Source organism: Malus sylvestris, chromosome 17 (genome assembly GCF_916048215.2).
Source record: "Malus sylvestris chromosome 17, drMalSylv7.2, whole genome shotgun sequence".
NCBI classification, from domain to species: domain Eukaryota; kingdom Viridiplantae; phylum Streptophyta; class Magnoliopsida; order Rosales; family Rosaceae; genus Malus; species Malus sylvestris.
In genome coordinates, this window is record NC_062276.1 from 18,567,172 (window position 1) to 18,571,952 (window position 4,781).

General features: G+C 36.9%; 1 long non-coding RNA gene across 1 annotated transcript; it reads left to right on the forward strand.

The window, feature by feature from the left end:
- Positions 1–1,530: 1,530 nt before the first annotated feature.
- LOC126612644 (uncharacterized) lies at positions 1,531–4,406 on the forward strand. Its single transcript, XR_007619208.1, has 2 exons — positions 1,531–1,574; positions 3,689–4,406. It is a non-coding gene; the product is annotated as an uncharacterized LOC126612644 (long non-coding RNA).
- The last annotated feature ends 375 nt before the right edge of the window (positions 4,407–4,781 follow it).

The following is a 4,781-nucleotide window of genomic DNA, read 5'->3' on the forward strand; positions in this document are numbered from 1 at the left end:
TCCATGCCGTGGGCACCAATGGGGCATGATTGTGTTCTTCGTCCGGCTGCAAGACGTAAAAGAAAGCGCTACTTGGGAGGCAACCCATGCAATTCAACAAAGGAAGCCCTAGGAATCACTCCAATTCCAGATTTGCGTTCCTAAAACCCTTCTCTTTGTTGATTCTTTCTAATCTGCCTATTTAGTTGTTCTACTTGTTGTTTGTGTGTTTCTTTGTGTTTTGTGTGATTCTATGCTTAAAACATTGAGGACAATGTTTGATTTAAGTGTGGGGGGGTAACTAAGTGTTTTTCATGCAAATTCGTGGGATTTTATCACCCATTATTTCAAAACTTGTTCTTTGCTGTTTTTAAGTGTTTTTAGTGTGTTTTGGTGTGTTTTGAAGTAAAAATCCGAAAATCAAAGAAAAAATTGAAAATTTTGTTTTAAAAAAGCCCAAAAAGAGTTGTTTTTGTGTGTTTGTTTGTGTCTTAGGGTACCTTCCAACACAATGATGAGGATTTGGTTTTTAATTACATGGCTGTTAAAGAGAGTGATTAACATGGATGAAAGTTTGATTTACTCTTTGTTTATGCTTAGTTGTGGTTATAACTTATGAATTCACATGCAATCATAAAGGAAAAATCAGTTTTTGTAACATGCTTGAAGGAAGGAACTCAAATTAACGCTACAACCTTGTGAGACTTGAGCCTAAACGTTTATTTGGAGAGTTAAAATCTGTGCATTCTTTGTCTTCTAAGTCGTTGCATGATCTCATTATTCTTTGCTTGCTTGCTACTTAGAAGGCGTTTCATCATTTAGTTCCAAATGCTAGAACTCATGCCCATTTCATTCAAAGCATGTTATTGAATTGCATAACACATATTCAAGAAGAAGTTGTGTAGTGACCACCACTTTAACCAAAAAGCCGTGTGCCCTATGTCATTATGTTTTGTAGGTTTTAACCCCACTGAGCCTTGTTTAGCCTTTTCTTTGTTAAGCCACATTACCCTCACCTAGCCTAGATTAGGACTATCCATACCCTTGTTCTTGAAGCATAGTAAAGCATGATCCAAATTGAATTCCTTTTGATTTATGTTGGCAGAAAATAAGTATGGGGGAAGTGTTTTTCATGAGGAATTGTGTGCCATAGGCACGGCAAAGAAAAGAAAAGAAAAAAAATTTCGTGGAAAAAGAAAAATTGAAGAAAAAAATATGAAAAGTTTGAAAAAAAGAGTTGAAAAGTTGAAAAAAAGAGTTCCAAAGTATTGTTTGTTGAAGTAAGGTGATAGGAGCATATTTATGCGACTTAGTTGGCTTGTTCTTAAGCATTTATGTTGTTTTTCTTTAGTTATTTTAGTGTTTAAAGTCATTTTCGTGCAATTTCAGGTTTAGAGACGAAGTATGCAAAGAAGTGCAAAATGGAGCATTTTAGAGCAAAATTGAGCTGGAATGGAGTGTATGCTAATGGAGCACAAGGAATGGACGAGTTTGAAGGTCAAAGGAGCTTAAGAAATGAAGAAATGAAAATGAAGAACAAAGAATTCAGATTTGGAAACCAAAGTTTCTAAAGTTGGAAGTTTCTATTCTTGGAGGTTTCCATTTTCGAGAGTTTCTATTCTTGGCTTTGGGCTTTTAGATGACCTAAACCCTAATTCCTTGTGGACCCTAACCCTAGCCGCACCTAGGCCTCTAGAATATCTGATTTCCTTGCCTTGCAAGGCATTCTAGAAGGCCCATCTCTAAACCCTAACCCTAGCCGCACCTTAGGCCTTATTCCCACTAAAAATCTGATTGTTTTAACCTAATTTCTGGTGGATTTGGGCTTCTAGAAACCCTAATCTGATTGCTAGGGTTTTGAAGTGCCTATATATACTCATTAAACACTTTTGGCCGGAGATATCACCTCCCATATACATCATTCACGTCAGAAACAAAGAGGCTCTCTTTGCCGCACCTTTCCACCACCATATTCCATATTTTCTGCCCAAAATCATCCCTAGCCGCACCACCCATCAACCCTGCACCTTTCCATACCATTCCCCATCCATTCTACACTATAAATACCACCCAAAACCTGTTCTAAAGTTCTCTGCCGTAGCAAGGAGGAAGGAGAATTCTTGGATGCGCTTGCTGCCAAGTTGGAGCGTTCTAGGTGTTTTCTTTCTTTGGATTTTAATTTCTAAATTTATGTATCTTTGCTTTGCGAGTATGAGGAACTAAACCCCCCCCTTGGCTAGGGGGGGATTCGAAACCATGTTTAAGCTTGCTATATGATTTGATTACTTCTAATTGCGTTTCATAAGTTGTGAATTCAATTTACTTATCTACAAGAATTAAAACTGATTTGTGTATGTTGGTTGAGGGTCGACACTTAATTTGCATGCATGAATTTGATGCTAGGATATAAGGAAATTTCACCTAATCGTTATGGACTTATATTCACAAGTAGTAAATGTTGATGATCTCAATCGCGTTAAGTAAATTCTTGGCATAAGTTTCATGCAATCATAGTAACAAGTGCTTCGTCAATGCTTATGGTTTTCATAGAACTTAATGATTCTTGCTTGTTGTATTATGCAATCATGTAGGGGACTTGTGGGGAATACTTTGGGTTGTCGTATGCAATCATCCAATTCAATAACGTTAGGAAAATCTGAAGGTTAATTTAAGCGGACCTAATTAACTTGGGGCGTTGAGAATTCATGGGTTATTGAAAAGCAATTGGAAATCGTTTTGAATGCAAGTATAACATGTGTGGAGATGAACCCCTTAGCTAGCTTTCTATCCATTCAATTCAATCAAATTCGTTTTAAAATCTGTTTTGATTTACAAGTTTATGTTTTGTTTTCAATTTCGTAAAAACCAAATCCCCCTTTGTTTTCAAGTGTCAAATTAGTTAGAGAGTGTGTTAGTTTGTGTTTTTAAGTGTTTTGAGTCAAGTTAAAACCTATTTTCGTCAAAATCTTGTTTAGAGTTCAAAACTGCCCAGAAAGTGGTTTTAAGGCAGTTTTGAGTGTTTTTGTGTTATTTTGAGTCTTTTGGTTTGTTTTGGTGTTTTAAGTTATAGTTTTACATTCTTTGAGTCTAGTTTAGTGTTTTAAACTTTGTTTTTACGTTTTTGAGTCAGTTTTCAAGTGATTTAGCAATCCCTCCTAATCCCCGGCCTAGAACGATCCCTACTTACATACTTACTACAATTGATAAAAAGAGGGTTAATTTGAGTGCTAGTTAATATCATATCATAAGGGTCCAAAACAATGAATTCGGCCCTAAGGAGTTGTTTAAGTCTTCCCTTTGTGTTTTAAAGTTAATTTCTGCAATCTAAGTGAATTCTAAGTCTCAACTTCATTGCTTTGCTACTATTTGATAGGAGCATATTTATGCGCCTTAGTTAGCTAGTTCTTATGCATCTTTGTTATGTTTTCTTCGTTAAAGTAGTCTTTTAAGCTACTTTCATGTGTTTTCAGGTTTAAAGGACATATTACATGAAATGATGCAATTTGGAGATTTTGGAGCAAAAAGTGAGCTTGGAATGAAAATGACATGCTTGGAACACAAGGTTGGGTTGAAATTGAAGAGTTCGAGATTTGAGGTTTCCTACTTGAAGTAGGAAAGCTAAGCCTAAAAGTTTCCATTTTGGGTTGATCTTTCCTAAATCGGAATTGGCAACCAAAGTTTCTAAAGTTGGAAGTTTCTATTTTTGGAGGTTTCCAATTTCGAGAGTTTCTATTCTCGGCTTTGGGCTTTTGGATGACCCATCTTTGCCTCTTGGACCTATGCCGCACCTAACCCTAACCCTAGCCCACTTAATCAGCCGCACCTAGGCCTTGTTCACATGAAAAAAATCTGATTACTTACCCTAAGCCCATGCCGCACCTAATGTTCTAGAAACCCTAGTTTTTGGTGGATTTCCTAACCCTAGCCGCACCTAAACCCTAGCCCATTTGTCTAATCTGATTTCTTTAGGGTTTGGCTGCCTATATATATATGTTTTACCTCCCTTGGCCGAATGACAACCCTCTCCATAATCCAGAAATTAATCCTTCACGCCAGAAACCATTCCCCATCTTCAACAGCACCTATCCTTCATCATTCACCATATTTTCTGACCCAAAACCACCCTAGCCGTCCCATACACCTATCCTACACACTTTTCCACCATTCTACACCATCCATAACCCCCAAAAACCATCACAAACCCCTGTGCCGCAACCAAGGAAGAGGAGGAAGGTTCTTAGATGTTCCTGCTGTGCAATTTAGATTGCTGGAATTTTTAGGTGTGATCTTTCTTATGTTTCAATGTTTCAATTCAATAAACTTTGTGTTGTGAGTATGAGGAACTAAACCCCCTTAGTTGGGGGGTAATTCGAAACCATGTACATGCTTGCAATTTGATTCGATTACATTCAGTTGTTATTTCATAAGTTGTGGATTCAATTCGTTCATCTATTTGATTGATACTTATTTATGTATGTTGATTGAGAGTGCACGCTTAGTTTTCATGCATGAATATGATGCTAGATTATGAGGGAGTTTCACCTAATAGTTACAATCTTATAATCACAAGTAGTGAAGATCGCTTGAAAACGATCGCGTTGAATGAATTCTTAGCATAAGTTTCATGCAATTCATAGTAACAAATGCTTCGTCAATGCTTATGTTTTTCATAGAACGTAATGATTCTTGCTTGTATCTCTATTATGCAATTCATGTAGGGAACTTGTAGGGAATGTTTTGGGTTGTCGTATGCAATCATCCAACTTAATAACTTGTGGAAAAACTGAGGGTTAATTAGTGCA